Source organism: Natrix helvetica (assembly GCF_964273705.1).
Source record: "Natrix helvetica genome assembly, chromosome: Z".
NCBI classification, from domain to species: domain Eukaryota; kingdom Metazoa; phylum Chordata; class Lepidosauria; order Squamata; family Natricidae; genus Natrix; species Natrix helvetica.
Window position 1 is genome coordinate 117,361,989 of NC_138554.1, and position 17,707 is coordinate 117,379,695.

General features: G+C 38.3%; 1 long non-coding RNA gene across 1 annotated transcript; it reads right to left on the reverse strand.

Annotated features, from left to right (window-relative positions):
- Positions 1-1,834: 1,834 nt before the first annotated feature.
- On the reverse strand, positions 1,835-14,652 carry LOC309381352. The gene is made up of 3 exons (XR_014173543.1): positions 14,567-14,652; positions 3,680-4,052; positions 1,835-2,289 (listed from the first exon to the last, which is right to left on the reverse strand). It is a non-coding gene; the product is annotated as an uncharacterized lncRNA (long non-coding RNA).
- Positions 14,653-17,707: the final 3,055 nt, after the last annotated feature.

The following is a 17,707-nucleotide window of genomic DNA, read 5'->3' on the forward strand; positions in this document are numbered from 1 at the left end:
CCCTGCCATTTTGGTCCTTTATCATGCCCATCTTTGCATGAAACAAATCTCCAATTTTCTTGAAGAGATCTCCCTATTCTATTGTTTTCTTCTATTTCTTTGCACTGTTCATTTAAGAAGGCATTCTTATCTCTTCTACCTATTCTCCGGAATTTTGTATGGGTGTATCTTTCTCTTTCTCCCTTGCCTTTCCTTGCCTTTTATGCTCACATGAATTGGTGACAATTGCCACTAATGGAAGAAAATGTTGCATTTCACCCTCCTCAAATCTTGGTCAGAAATTATTGGCTCCTATTTGACCCAAGACGTTCCTTAAGAATTTTTATGATCCTATTATTCTGCTCCAGGCTCCACATAAGTCTCCATTATAGAGTATACAATGCAAGGAGCATCTCCTTTGTCATTCACAAACTTTGAATGGATTTCCCCCCCACCATGATCATCAATTGACTTGGAAGGATAATTTTCTTGTTAATATGCATTCCAATCTTGCTGACAATTTGAAGCTGAAAGATTCTTAGGTAGGCACTAAAATGCCAATGGAGGGTGTTCCTTTATTAGGAGCCCCTTTAACATTTAATGACATTGCTTTTCTTGTTGAATATTATTTTTCAGGCCTTAGACTAGAGTAACTCATAAAAATATAAATGTATGGATGTTTACATCTTTTCTTGATAAAGGTTATACTTATTGGATGTATCACAAGTTTCCCCACATAAAATAATTTATGTTGGAAAATTGAGACCAAAATTTCACAGTCCAAGTCAAGTCAAGTCAAACATCTGTTGGAACTTTCACAGACTGTGAAGCCTTGGGAACTGTTAATGGCCATAATTTTCAGATATATAAATAAAAGAGGGACTAAGATTGTGATTTATGCTTTCTCCAGAAGCCTAGGTCAGAACAAAACCTTTGTCAGACCAATTCTCGATATACACTGTATATCGGACATTAATACAATTGAGCGGATCCAGAGGTATTTCACGAGCAGAGTGAAATACTCCACTCCTCTGCTCACAGTAGAATCCCTTATGCCACCAGATCAAAATTTTGGCCTTGGACAATCTGGAACTACACCATCTACAGTCTGTCCTAATCTGCTACAGCGTCCTACCTGTCAATGACGATTTCAGCTTCAACCTCAATAATATACGGGCAAACAATAGATACAAACTCAAGGTTAACCGCTCTAAACTGGATTGCAGAAAATACGACTTCAGCAGTAGAGTGACCCGACTCCATTATTACATCCTCAAATACCCACAGCTTCAACCTTAAACAGTCTATCGTGGACCTCACCCCATTCCTAAGAGATCTGTAAAAGGGGCATGCATAAAGGCACCAATGTGCCTACCATCCCTTTCTTACTGTCCCCATTTATTTGTACTCCTTTCCTTTGTTCATGTCCATGTTTATATTTATAGCTGTTATCTTGTACATGTTTGACAAACTAAATAATAAAATAAAATAATAATAAAATAAAATCAAAAAATAAAATCAAAAAATAAAATAATAAAATAAAATAAAATAAAAGGGACTTGTTGCCAAATGCCTGAATTGCAATCAGGAGACATAAGTGTGAGTACTGGACATTTTTCAGCACCATAATTTCAAATGGTGATGATTACCTGTACTGTTGTATGTACACTGAAAAGTACTGGACACTACAGAAGAGACTTGATCATGTTAAATCAATAAAAGTATACTACTACAAGTTAATAGAATTACATTTGAAAGAATAACACTATTTCAATCTTTACTGCAGAAAATCATATTTTAATTTGTGATAATCAACATGAATCATACAATTAATAATTTTAGACTGCACAGAAAATCAAATCAATAATGATTGCTTTCCTTGGCTTTACATAGACACTGCCTTCTCATATGTCTTATAATGAAATGTAACACATTTGTAAGATACGTTACAAAATATATTTCTTGATGTTGCACCATTTATTAATTATAAAAATATATTGGATTTCCACTGAATTTAGCACTTTTCCCCAAAGGAAATGAGTAAGAATTTTATAAACATGCTAATTCTAAAGATACATTTTTTCCTAAGAGAATGTGAATACTCAACATTTATAAAGCACTGGAACGGGCAAATGGAAGTTTTGAAACCCTAATAACAAAAGATCATATTTGTAATTATTATATGTGATATGTTTTTCAAATCAGAAAAAGCTAAGAAATAGTATTCAGAATCATCTGTGGCAAAGCAAGCTTTTTTCTTTTTCTTTTTGGCTTTAGTTTGCCACATTTTATCCTTAAGGTTCAAGGAATCTGCATAGGAAAAAGAGGGAAAATGTTAAGACATATTAAACTTATATAAATTGTTCATAATTGAAAAAGAGAACAGCTTTGTTTTTTAAAATAGTAATAATCGTACAAATACAAATTAAACATTCCTATTTTTGGATTTACTATATAATCTGCTTTAATGATTAATACTTCATTTATAAAATATTTCATAAAATTAAAATTAAAATCCCTTGTCAAAGTTTTTCAAATTTATTAATGTTTATGAATGAATATAAATTCAATCCCCAAGAAAGCAATTATTATAAGTAAAAATACCATCATTATTACTATTTATTAAACTTGTATGCTGCCTGATTCCCAGCAAACATATTGTTTAAAACATTCGGGAGGGGGGAATCAGAAACAAAATAAGGATAAAAATGACAAAACCAGGTGGTAACAAAGAAAAACAGCCTAGGTTTAGTGAAGGCTTCAGTCATTGCCACCAAAAGCCAGTCAGATCTCCAGAATAACCTTATTCCAAGGGAAGGGGCTGTAGCAGAGAAAGTGTGCTTTCAGGATTACAATAGATGGCATTATTTAATTGAAGTGTCAACCCTGCCAGATTGAGTCAGTCAGCCAGGTATCAAGGGAGATGGCTGATCCTTCAAGTAACCAAGCCCTTTACTATATTGGACTTTATAGGTATAACCAGCAGTTTTAATCACACACAGAAGCAATCTGGCAACCAGTGCTGTGTGTGGAACAGAGTGTTACATGGGCACTTCGAAGCATACCCATCAGTGCTTGGGATACTGCATTCTGGATAAGTTAAAGTTCCTTTAATCTTCAAGGGCAGTTCCATATAGAACACACTGTAATAATCAAGCTGTGAGGTGATTAGAGTGGACCTCAAGAGTTCCCCAATCTATAATAGAGTGGAACACCAGATGAAGCTGTAGTAAGGACCTTTCTAGCCACAGCTGCCATCTGTTGATTAAGTAGTGTTCTGAATCCAGGAAGACTCCACACACAAAGTTCATTTAAAACATTAAACAATGTTTAATTCCCAAACTCTGTAGGACACTAGTGTAACGAAAGACTGTAAAGCATTAAGTGCTCAGCAGTAATATATGAAAGAAATACAGAAAAGAAATCAACAATATTTCAATTTGGCTGTAATCCTATGGCCCCCTGAGGCTTAAGACTGCAATCCTCATTCAATAGAATTTGTTTTTTCTATCAAAAATTGAAAAGGAGGGAAGATTCCCTCCATTATGTCTCTCATCTGGAGATACATAAAGGAGGTCCTTTGTATTGCTTGCAATGTGACAATAATTGTAAGGTTAAAAATTGACTAAAATAATCCAGGAAAAGAGAAAACCATTAATATAAAACCAAATAGAAAGGAGGAAAATTCAGGTTATTTTACCTTGTAAAGTTTTTGATCTCTTGGATGCTACTTATCTCTTGCCCACTCCGTGCTCCTTTCCGATAAGGCAATCAACATACATTTTCTGAAAATCATAAAGGAGACTAAAGTAGGCATTTTCATACCACGGGTCACGGTTTCGCTTTACATATAGACTCTCCATGAAGTCCCAGAGTGCCGCAGTTGTCTGCACTCTCATTTTCCTGAACTCCCTCAGATGCGAAGAAGCTCTTTCAAAGCAATGTCGATCAGTATGTCCGAAACTGTCAAGGATTTCTTTTTCAAATTCTGGAGTGCCGTAAACTAAATTCACCATCAAGAGGAAGCCCAACAGAAGATATAAACTTCTGGATTCCATGTTGCTTAATGGTCTCTGGAAGCATAAAGAGAAAAGAAAGAAAAACTATGAAGTTGATTAGAAAGAGCCTTTTATTTGGGATAGCTGTTACATATCAATTATAAATCAAAACCTTGAAGTTAGATTGCCAGAACACAAGATGTCTACTTTAAAGAAAACATTTGATTTATGAGCCTGTAAAGTACTTGAACTTTTCAACTTTTTACTGGAAACAAAACTTACCACTGAAGACAAACAAAATCCCTCTGGAGACAACTGAGACAGATTAAAAAATGCAATTGAATGATTATTCAAAAATTGAAAAAGATATTGTTGATTACCCTTTCAAATTGAAATATAAGATATTTGTTGGACTTACTTCATTAAAATCGCAACTGGACCTAAAAGGTGATAAGAAGTTCAAGAGGAGAAGAACAATGCTAGAAGAAAATCAGAATTTTATTTATGAGACTTAGGTATGGTTAGGAGGAGGAAGACAAGAATATAAAATTGACTTATCTGATTATGATTAAATAATGAATTTTTATTTCTGGTAATGTTTAATGGTTATATGGACTGGATATTTTGGACCCCATTAGTTTTTGATATCTAAATAAGAGATGATTATTTTTAGTAATGTTTAATAGTTTTTCATTCTTTTTGCAATGTTTAATTGTAGAGAAAGGTACAAGGGGAATGTAAACTAAATACAAAGGGTAAATATATACTTGTGTTATTAGGTATTTTTGTTCATTTGTTCTAGATCTTTGCTGACTAGGAAAGAAAGTTGAAGATTTGGAGATGGGTTTAAAGAGAATGGACTAAAACATGGAATGATCTGCTTGTATTTTAAGAGATAGTAATGAACCGTTAATGTTCAATATATTTGTTGGGAATAGAATAGAATAGAATAGAATAGAATAGAATAGAATAGAATAGAATAACAGAGTTATTCTGGTCCAATCCCCTGCCTGGAGAGGAAACCCTATACCATTTCAGACAAATGGTTATTCAACATCTTAAAAACTTCCAATGTTGGAGCATTCACAACTTCTGGGGGCACGTGAAGGGGGAAGTTTCTTATATCTCCCCCCTTTTAGGCAGTTTCACAATTTCTAAATATTTTTTCTTCACACACACACACACACACACATACACACACACATTTATATATACATACACACACACGCACACACACACACCTATCGATCTACCATGTTTCTCCAAAAATACGACATGCACTGATAATAAGGCCATGCCACATTTTTCTGGTGGGCAAAAATATAAGCCCTCCCCTGCAAATAAATCCCTTGGACAACCCCCCACCTCCGGCCAGGCAGAGCGCCACTCACTAACTTGGCGGTATCCGAAGGTGCCAAGCCATGGCAACCGGGGGGGAGGCAAAAATGATCACGTTGCTTGACGCCCTCAGGATACTGCTAGGTTGGTGAGCAGCGCTGTGCCCAGCTGAAGAGGGGGGTTGCCGGGCAGCTGCTCTCTTCCGAGCAGGCTCCCAAAGAGCCGGGCACAGCCTCAGGGGCGAATGGCTGTGTTGCATTGCTGCAGCAGTTCAACGCAACAGCCATGAAGTGACCACGCTCACGAGCAGCCACCCAGCAAATCCCCATTCCAGCCGGGCACAGCGTCATTCACTGACCTAGGGGTATCACCAAGCCGCATGAGTGCCTGTTCGCTGCTACCCAGCTCCCACAGTTTGGCACCTTCGAAATGCCAGTGAGTGGCGCTCTGCACAGCTGGAGAGGGAGTTACGTGAGCGGCTGTTCCACTCTCGCTCACACGCCTCCCAGCCTCATAATGCTCTGTTCCAGTTCTCCCTGCAGAGCCAGGGCACCTCCGTTAGCGCTGCCACCACCGCCATCCCAGCATGGCTTTTTCGGCAGCTTCCAAACCGAGTCTTCCGGCAGTTGCCGCTCTAGGCATATGCTCTATAGTTGTGGGTCAGCTGCCAGCAGAGCATACAACCATAGAGCATACGCCCAGAGCGGCCACTGCTGGAAAACTCAGTTTGGAAGCCGCCAAAAAAGCCATGCTGGGATGGCGGTGGTGGTGGTGGTGGTGATGGCAGCGGAGGTGCCCTGGCTCTGCAGTGAGAGCTGGGCCAGGGCATCGTGAGGCTGGGAGGCGCATGAGCAAGAGCAGAACAGCCGCTCGCACAATCCCCCTTTCCAGCCGTGCAGAGCGCCACTCACTGGCATTTCAAAGGCGCCAAGCCGTGGGAGCCAGGCGGTGGTGAACAGGCGCTCCCGCGGCTTGGCGATACCTCTAGGTCAGTGAATGGCGCTGTGCCCGGCTGGAAAGGGGGTTTGCTGGATGGCTGCTTGTGAGCGTGGTCACTTCATGGCTGTTCTGTTGCGCTGCTGCAACAGTGCAACATAGCCATTCTTCCATGAGGCTATGCTTGGCTCTTTGGGAGCCCGCTCGGAAGAGAGCAGCCACCCGGAAACCCCAACACAATAAACTCTCTCCTGATAATAAGGCCCAAGCCATATTTTGTAGGTAAAAAGAAAATAAGACCCTGTCTTATTTTCAGGGAAACACGGTATCTATCTATCTATCTATCTATCTATCTATCTATCTATCTATCTATCTATCTATCTATCTATCTATCATCTATCTATCTATCTATCTATCTATCTATCTATCTATCTAAATATCCGTGAGTCTTCGGCCAGCCACATGACCACGGAGACGTCTTCGGACAGCGTTGGTACCGGCTTTGAAACTGAGATGAACACCATCCCCTAGAGTTGGGAACAACTAGCACATATGTGCGAGGGGAATCTTTACACACACACATGCACACAAACACACACTTTTTGTATTTTTTAAATCTGTTTGATATACTGTAATCCTTAATAAAATTATATTTAAAAAGGGGAGGGAAAGGCTTGTTTTTCCCCTCTAGATGTCTTCTTTGTAATTAAACATATTTTACATAATTTTAAAAATCAGTGTGTTAATTATAAAATATCATCAATGCAATTGTATCAATTAGCTATCAGAAATGAAGCAGAAAGAGTTGTTTAATATTATTAGTGCATAATAACATTAGCACTTTTAGTTTTTACAATATTGATCCTTTAGTTTGGGAGTGACAAACTGGATTTCTTTGAGGGCCTGATCAGCATTGTACTTCTCTTCTGTGGGCAAGCTGCAGTGGGGGAGATGGGACGGATGCCTCCTGCAGCACCCTGCAACCAAAATGGGGCATAGGGGGATATATGTGGCCCCACTTGCACTCCATTTTGGCCAGCAGGGTGCTGCAGGAGGCATCCAGGCCAAAAATGGAGTGCAGGGGGTGTATGCAGCCCCCGATGTCCCGTTTTGGCTGCCAGAAGCACCACAGACCAGTCCTTTGCTTTTTCCAGACCAGCTCCGCAGGCCAGATTTAAGTGCAGGGTCTTGTGTTTGACACCCTTGCTTTAGTTGTTTCAGACCAAATATTAAATTTATTATTCATTCCTCATTAACAGGATATTGTAAGCTTTAGTAAAGACTGCATAATTTTTTTTTAGTGAGCCAGAAAGTTACTGGATGAATTTAGGGAATGGTATGAAATGAGATATAGCTATCAAATGCTATGGAAACAATAGGTTCATCATAATACCTTACTGTGACCGAAGGCCAGACAACAGAATATTTTAAATTCTGCTACATATAAATTAACATACTACTTTTTAAAAATCTGCTTATTCTAATTGTCTAAGAGTTAGGCTCAAAGATCAGCTTTTAGTTTTTTCTACAACAGGACTGTCAAACTTACGGCCTGTGGGCCAGATGCATCACGCACTGGCCACGCACACATCTGGTTTAGCAAACGGGAAAAGTTACGATACATCATGTGACGCTGCTGTGATGACATGCATTTGATACCCCCGCTCTAGAGGATTGTTAAATTTAGATATTAAAAATAGATCTTCCAAAACATCTGCTTCTTTTTCTTGTGATATTGCATGCTAAGAATACATTTTCAACAGTCTAGAAATCAAACCAAGATACATGGAAAGTAATATTAATCCTTTCATTACAGCATTTCTATATCAGTGATTCTATAAGACATCTTGATGGATTACAAAACTGAATATAAAATCTCTAAAAAAAATAAAAACATGCCATATCTCTGGCGTAAAGTTATCTACTTCCTTCATTCTTCAGGAATTAAAATCTCTGGAAAACTTTCAGAACTCTTTTCATAATATCAAGGGTAAGATGTTCAGGAGCATATCCACTGAAATATAATCATCAGTCACTCACTTGGGTCAGTTCTATCTAAAATAAATGATCCTGCAGATACCAGCCTTCAAACATTTTAGAGGTAAAGCAACCCATGAGGATGGTCTTCAAGAAGAAGGGGAAGATTTAGTACCAAGGCAACATTCGGATAAACCAAGCTTGAACATAGGCCAGAAAAATCCTTCAGAAAGCCTTCCCCTTAGAGGTGGTATACAGTAGGTTCTGACCAGTTCTGGAGAACCGGTAGCGGAAATTTTGAGTAGTTCGGAGAACCGATAAATACCACCTCTGATTGCCCCTGCCCCCATCTATTCTCTGCCCCTTGAGTCCCAGCTGATTGGAAGGGAATAGGGATTTTGCAGTAACCTTCCCTTGGAGTGGAGAGGGAATGGCGATTTTACAGTATCCTTCCCCTGCCATGTCCACCAAGGCACACCCACAGAACCGGTAGTAAAAAAAAATTGAATCCCATTACTGCTTCCCCTCCATCAATGTTCACTGCAATAGATTAAAGCCTGGAAAATGGAAACACAACTAAATAATTTAAATATTGTAAGGTTACATTAATAGAACTTTGCAAATGTGGAGGTACAAACTTCTTAATGCTGCCTGTAACTAACTGATCAACAAGGTCCTTATTAAGTTTCTTTCTTTGACCGTAAAATAATTGAGGAATCCTTTGTCGCTTGTCTAATTCTTCCCTAGGTAATATCTTTTTCCCTCAATGTCTATGGAAATTCTCAGTCATCCTGGTCATGGTTGTGTCAAATGTGCTTTTTCAAGAGGCAACTGGACTCAGAGCTGAAGAAGCTTTTTGGATGAAAAGCGAAAGATCTTCAAAGAAAAACCAGGCAGTCCAGTTGCCTCTTGAAAAAGCATCTTTAGGACATCTATTTCCCTCATCGCCAAGATCATCCACACATTCTGTTACATAAATAAAATATTGAAGCCTAAAATACTGGGTTAAATTGCTATTTCCGGTTACAAATTAACCTTCCCAGTCATTCAGGACAATTTTATATCTTCATGGAAAACTGGCACCTTCATCAATTTATAGTATCATTATCCGCATCAAGGACATTAACTGGCCTTCATTCTGAGAGAAACTGGTCAAAACTGAAACAAGGTGATATTGAAACAATATCACTATCAAGAACGACTGGTGTAAAATCCCTGCCGTAGGTGAAGCAGGATTTCTTGGAAGGATATTTTTCTAATTCTGAACATATAGGAAATAATTTGTGCCCAATAGCATAATAGCATTTATCCACTACAATGTTTTGCTACTTTTCTTGTTAGAAAATAGATTTAACATTTCTGCACTTGTTTTTTTTAAATAAAAATAATCTCTAGTACCCTTTATCCTGCTCCTTCTGACCAAACCCAATTAATTCGCAGTTTAGAAAAGAAAGCTCATTCTTCATATCTTCATATTTCATTCTTGTCTAGATATTTACTGAAGCGTACAAGTTAATAACATTTTATAATGTTGATAGTATGATAACAAGTACTAAATTAAGGCATTAAATATAGATTAAATACTTATAGTGCTTTTTTAAAAAAAAATGCAAGAAATGCATTACATTTTAGAAAGGACTTTCCAAAACTGAAATGCCAAGAAAATGTATTTCAGGCTTTCAAAGTTATATAATACTTTTTTGAAATTGAGAAATTACTTACTGAAGAAAGATAATTAGTCAAATTAACTAATTTGCCACTATGGCAGATATTAGGTCAGAGCCAGAATCTTAAAAAAAGAATGATTTGCCATTCTCTGGAAAGAGTACTAGAAATCACCATGGCCTTAAATTAGAAAATCTATTAGATATGCCCAAATTGGACTAGACCAGGGGTTTCAAACTAATGTCGTCACGACAGCATCACCCGACGTATCGGGACTTTCCCCCCCTTCACTAAACCGTGAATGGGCATGGCCAGTGTGTAATGAATCCAGCCTGTGGACGGGGGTTTGACAGCCCTGGACTAGACTATAAGAACATTCTTCCTGGATGAGAACCAGGGGAGGCTGAAAAATGTTCTTCCTCTGGAGTGAAAGAATTGTGGGCTGGAGAAACCTTACTAATTAAACATTAATGCAGGGTTTTATGTTCCTTGGGAAATATGAGCATCTGTAGAATCTAGGATTCGAAAGTTGAGGGACATGTTGGAGATTTATAGTATGGCTTTTAGGTGGTGGGATGATGTAAGATTTTTGGGTGGATAGTGTTGTGTACATGTAATCCTTGATTTATGATCACAATTGAGCCCAAAATTTATGTTGCTAAATGAGACAGTCATTACATGAGTTTTGCCCCATTTTAGGTTAGTAACGCGGTTATTAAGTAAATCTGGGTTCCCTGTTGACTTTGCTTGTCAGAAAGTTGCAAAAGATGGTCACACGACGATACCAGAATATTGCAACCATCATAAATATGAGTTGGTTGACAAGAGTCTGAATTTTGATAGCACGCCCATGGGGATGCTGCAACAGTTGTAAGTGTGAAAAAATGATCATAAATTACTTTTTACAGTGCCATTGTAATTTTGAATGGTCACGAAACAAACTTTTTAAAAGTTTGTTTTAAAACGAGGATTATCTAGCAGGAAAGGCCTGCAAAAATGTCCTGCATGGATCAGTTAATGTTGGGGAAGTATCTGATTGCCTGGGGTAAATGAGACTAGTAAAATAAATGAGGCCATTGTGGGCCTCTGAAGATGAAAAGGTAGGGGTTCAAATAGAAATCTAATAATCACAGAGAGCAATATCTCTCTTATCTATGGCTTTGCAGACCAAGTACCTGTTCTAAGTGACTTGTCCCTCTTCTGGGCTCAAGGACAACTTGTCAGATGCCCTGGTCTCTAGCTGATGCCCATTAATGCTACACCTGTCTTTAATAGGTTTGCATGTATCCATGGAATGATGACAGATGCACAGCTGGATCTGTTCTGTATTACTTTCCATCCAGCCCTACTACTGTAGTTTTGGGGTAGTGTCTCAGTCCACCCTACCTTGGAACATTTTTTTGTGGGTGATAGTAAAGGAGAAGGTGCCATATATATCACCTGAGCTTCTAGATGAAAGGCAGAACATAATTCTAACTAATAAGACATCAGTCCATTAAGAGAACAGTCTAGCAATACATAATGACTTTAGATATACTAGAGACCCAACATTGAATTAGGACCAGGGGGAAAAGAAGAATAAAAAAAGGATATAAGCAAAGGTTCCTTTATTATCTGGGTTTATGAATTGAGGTTATAAAAATCTCAACTGACATAATTGATTATATCAAGAACTGCCATGTGGTCAGAATCCACTCTCCATTCCTTTTGCTTACTCGAAAGAAGTAAAATCTTTACTTTAAAATCTCCTTTCGACTTGGTTTTTGAGAAGCGCAGCTGGAGGGAGGGGGATTCCCCCCCCTCGGACAGGCGGCTGTTAACTATTGTTGCTCTCAGCCCTAGGGGGAGGAGGCAGGGAGAGTGCCAACTAATGACGCCACGCTCATAGCAAAGGTGAATTTCGGATTTAAACCTATAATGGAATGATGATCTGGAAACTTTGGAAACTTTGAAACTTTTGTTATGCCTCCTAAGCCCGAAGCTAGCAGGGCAAGATGGCACACTTCCGTTGTCTTCATAAACAGTGAAAACTGACTCCACCTATAAAACTTCAGGCTTCCGGTCTTTGTCTCCGTGCTACTCAGATAAATCTCTTGCTGTTTGTGACTTTTTGGACTCCCTGGACTGAAAAACTTTACTCTATCGCCAGTGTGATTAGAAAAACCTTCTTCTGCCTGGACCTTTTGTCTCCTGAACTCTCTTGGCGGTTCTACCTCTCTGACTGATCATTCTCTGCTTTGATTGAACTCTTTACTGTATACATAATGTCACGCAAAAAACCACCTCCTGGGAAGCCTGGCTTTGCTGCCTCTGCCCCGGCATCTGCAACATCCAGTCCCAGTACACAATCAACGATAACATCTCTGATGCAGCCTAAAACCACTGAGACTGAATTCCAACAAATGTTTCAACAAATTTTACAGGGACAAGAGGAGATAAAAAGACAATTAAAGGAGATGAAAGAAGAAATTAAAGAGAACCAGGACCAGATCAGCAAAAACTCACAGAGACTGGATCTTTTGGAGGGTGGGACGGCTGAGATGAGGGAGGGGATGGAAGGAGTGCAGAAGGGGAACAAAGAACTTGACACCCAACAGATGAAAATAGAATTTGAGAGAATGTCCTTTTATCTTAGATTTCAAAATGTGGTAGAGACAGATGATGAAGACATAAGGGACATCATGACAAGTATTTTGGCTGAATACATTCAGAAAGAGAAACAACAGATGGGGTGGGAACTAGATTTGGTTTATAGAGTGAACTCAGCATATGCTAGAACACACAATGTACCCAGGGAGGTACACATTAAATTTCTCAGAAAAATCACAAGAGATGAAATTCTGAGTGCACAAAGGGGGCAAGCTTTGAAATACCAAGATAGGGAAATAACCATTCTGAAACAGATCCCCAAGAAAGTGAGGGAGAAAAGAAAAAACTATTCACAATTAGCGAAGAAACTATACCAGAAGGGGGTGTGGTTCAGATGGTTGATGCCTGAAGGTATGCTAATATTCTGGGAGGACACAAGAGTTAGAATTAATACACCCATAGAGGCGCAGGCCTTTATGGAAAAAAATTAAGCACTCCTAGATAAACCAGATGATCCTACAACTGACATGCAGGGCACGGGAGGGGCCGGAGCTCTGCTGGCGGGGGGAGAAGGGGCAATACCAAGAAAACTCAGATCACAAAAATGAGTAAGAAAATCTACTTGAGATAAATTGATCGAAATTAACATGCTGACTATATACTGTTATTTAGTATTGAATTTTTTGTAATTGTATACTATGAGTATGGAGGGAGGGGACGCCTGCCGCACACTGCAACTGCCAAAATTTGTAACCTTTCCTTTACCCCTTTCCTTTTTATTTCTTAAAAAAACCAATAAAACTTTGTTTTTAAAAAAAGAACTGCCATGTGGGATATGATACAACAGTCTTCATCAGTTGTCAGACTTATCATGGGAAACAAAATATAATGAATCTGCACATAAGATAAAGAAAGGTCCTGCATAAAGATTTGCTTTTTGTCTTTAATCCTGATTATTTATTTTTTTCAACAAATTTGCAATAAGGATTTTCTGTTTTATATGTTCTGTATACTGCATTCCTATCTCATTGAACTGTGAAAACATATTTTGTCAGAAAGATAGGATATACATCTGATAAAATTTAAAGGGCTAAAAAGCAGCCAGAAATAGTTAGAAATTCTATTATTCTCTTTTTTGCTTTTCTAATTCAAAATAGTTTTGCTACTGTTCAAGTTGGATATCTAGCATGTACACACACACACACACACACACACACACACACAGAGAGAGAGAGAGAGAGAGAGAGAGAGAGAGAGAGACTGACTGTGAAGGGTTTAGAACGTTTTTCATACATCATAGTAAAATTTCCCAAAATTCTGAAAAACTACTTCATCTTAACTCCATACCAATAATACTGAAAAATATCTATATTAAATAACTGAGGTCTTGGATGAAATGAAGATGAGAATGGGAATGAGCTCTCTGTACTTTTTAATTTTTACTAGTTGATTCCTCTGAAAAACAAAAGGTTAAAAAGAAACTAGTTTTAAAAAGTTACAATGCAATGCTTTTTTAATGGAATTGTTGACCCACTAATATAGCAGCCCACACTTGGCAGCACAACAACCTCACCACATTTTATTTTTTCCATTTATATATAATTTTCTACTTAACTTCAGTGTCATTGTTAATGCTTTTTTCTCCCGAGTTCCTTTGCTGAGAAATCCATTCATAATATTTGGACCTATGTGGATACCTTGCAAGCCCTGATTACATGATTTCTTTTTGTGCATCTACACTTGTAAATATACACAGTTTCTTCCTTCTTCTTCTTTTGGAAATCAGATGTCATCTAGATCAAAAAGGCTGTCAGAGGGCTAAGCAATACATCAAGAAAGTTTGATTGATATGATCAGGGGTTGTTTTAGTTCGTGCAATGAGAATCCAGCAAAATTACTACTTAAAAAAAAGATTACTGAAAAGAATTATAGCCTAGGTCCTCAATATATTTTATTAAGGCATATTTTTAACTCTCTCAAACACGGCAGTACATAGAAAGTTCTGAAATCTAAGTCTCTCTCTCTTTTTAAAACACCTGTTTCATGCAGCCAAGTGATAGAAGTAATGAAGAAATCATACTTACTGAGAAATACACTCCTGAGTGCAGCTATACAGTCTCTGGTAAGAGCTTCTGTTAACTGGAGTAGTAGAAGGAAGTCTTCAATTGGCTGTCCCAGAGCAGAAGGTTGAAGCTGCTACTAGTGATCTCTCTCTCTATATATACATATCAGCAGCTACACTAATCACTAATGGAAAGGGGCTATAAAAAATAACCCCGCCTCTCTCCACCTTATCTTTCAAAAATCAATATGCTGTGTTCCTTTCCATCCTATTGACCATGTAGGCACTGTAGATTTTTTAAATGATAACAAATTTCATAAAAGTAGATCTGTAGGCAATTAACTCAGAAAGTCTCACTTAATCCAATTAGTTTGTTAGCTAGACTGACATAACAAATCTGTGGATCATATTAAAAATGTGTAAGAACATTGTTTTATCATATCCTAAAATAAAGATTATTTAAAAGATGTATATGTCATCTTTCTGCCAAATAACATTTAAGCCTGAATATGTTATAAGTATATGCATAGAATCATTGAAAAACTTTAAAAACTACAGATGACAAGAAAATGTTTATTAGAGTTGTAAGGTTAATTTCCTGCAGTGATTAAAGAAAAGAAAAATGCTTACTTCTAATCAAACAGACATTAAAACCTCTTTCTAAAAAAAATATTAAAATATTTTAATAATTTAAAGTGGCAAAGAAATATTGTCTGTAACCTGTAAGATCTGTTTAAAAATTGTTTTATCCTTTTTGCTAGGTTATTAATGCTTTCTTTATCCTCTGGATTCCTGCTTTTGGTCTGAGAGGTTTCCTGCCAGGCAGCAGTAAAAATTATTAAGAAAAAGATCTCTCTCTCTCCCTTCCTTCCTTCCTTCCTTCCTTCCTTCCTTCCTTCCTTCCTTCCTTCCTTCCTTCCTTCCTTCTGCCTCACTAGGGCATCAGAGAAAGTTTTCAGATAAAGAGCAAGAGATACTTAAATCAACCAGTTCAAATCATTACAGATGCTTAGAGTGAAAAAAAATATTATTTTGAATTTTATCCCAACAAGAATGGCACTTAATATCACTATTCCAGCATTTCTCAATTTCTATCTTTCGAAGCTAATAGTTTCCAGGGCCCTTTAAAGACACCTCATGTGCAATCAATAATGGTTTAAAGTAGAAATAAGGAACTGAAATCCTGTAAGAATGGACAGTGAAGAAATGGGAGAGGAGCAGAAGTGGACTTCAAAAATTTCAGTAATGGGTTCTCTGCCCAGTTGCTGGGTGGGGGCAGCCATCCTCCTGCACAACGGCAGGGGGAGCATTTTCACCTTCCCCAGGCTCCAGAGGCTTTCCTCAAGCCTCTGGGAGGGTGAAAACTGCTTTCCCTGGGTTCTGGAGGCCTTCCAAAAGACCTGTCCCCCCCCCACCTCTGAGCCTCCATACAGGCCCTGCACTTACCTCGCATCCAAAATGGGCCACGTAGAGAGTCCTGGGCTGGGTGGGCAGGGCCAGCCAGAGGTGGGATTTGGAGGTTCTCCAAACTGGCCATAACGTTAGCTACGGGTTCTCCTGAACACGGGCGTACTTTTAGCAGCCCATCCCTGGAGAGGAGAGACTGGGATTACAAACTGTATTAATTTATGTTTTACTTAATGGTGGGGTTTTGAATATGCTAGATTTGGTGGGTTCAGGAAAAACATCAAGATTAGATCATGATTTGGAAACTACAAATTATACATTATAGTGAGCTAAAACCAAACTGTGTTTAGCTCAGTTTTTAAATCTAGCCTGAAAGTGAAAGAGGAAAGAGGAAGGGTGACCAAAAAAAGAGCCATTGCTGATTTCATTAATTAATCATTTCATCACATTCATCACATCCTATAAGATAATCCCTTCAGGATGAAATTTGGGACAATAGTAATGCAGACTACTTTTCTGAAATAAGACAAACACCACTTCTCTAGACAGGAAACTGACAGCCAACTGAGCTATCATCATATCTAGATCAAGGTTCACTTTTTTGGTCTACATACTGTCTTTACTGGCATGTTTAAAACACAGGTGGAAGCCTTCACCAAACACATCAACTCCATGGACAGATATATTATGTTCACACAGGAAGATGTTAAGGAAAATAATCTGATTTTCCTGGACTGTGCAGCACACATTAAGGAAGACATTAACATTGAATTTTACAGAAAATCATCACATACAAATCAATATTTTGATTCTCACCACTCACCTACCAGCAAGGTAAAAAAAAGAGTCCTTATAGATGTTATTCCACTAGTTGTTGCCAATTATAGGGAGCAGTACTCATCTCCATTTCAAGTCAGCACTGTCTGGAGCCATTTCTGTTGCCATGTGGCCAGCATGATATCATGGAGTGTTGTTACTTTCCCACTGAAATGGTACTTATTTATCTATTTGCATTTGCATGCTTTCAAACTGTTAGATTGTCAGGAGATGGAGTGAGGGCAGGAAGTCACACCATCATATGGCACTCAGGACTCAAACATGGCTTCTGGCTTTCTAGCTGACAAGCCCAGCATCTTAACCACTGAGCCACCATGCCACCCACTGTACCATCAGCAAAGAGGAAAAAGAAAAAGAACTAAAACATGTCAAGGAAGCCCTCCAAATTTGGGGCTATCCCAACTAGGCCTTCATCAAATCCCAAAAAGATCCAGCAGGAGATCTTCCATAACAGACAAAGAAGAGAACAACAAATGATGCAACATTGTTATTCCATACATTCAATGGTGGGATTCAGCCAGTTTGCACCGTTTCACCCAAACCATGCTTCACCTGTCCCCTCCCAAGCCTCTTGCCTATGGCTTCTAGGCACATCTTCCCCTTGTAGCACTGAGCTCCTTGGCTTTTTAAATCCAGCGCTCTTCAGAAAAAGCACCTATGTGATACCTCTTTTTGTTTTTTTTTGTTTTTTCATGTTGATAGTAAAGAACATGTAGAATATGAGATAGAAATCAAATAAAACCAATCAGGAATATCCTACTAAAATGGGCTATTCAAATTAATATGTCCTAGAATGAATCAGTTTTAAACTCGATAACTATCCAATATTCTCTTAAGGACAAAATTAAAGTAGAAAACTTCCCATGGCCATCTGCAAATATTAAAAACAAAAGGCATCATGTGGATGTAAAAAGGAGTT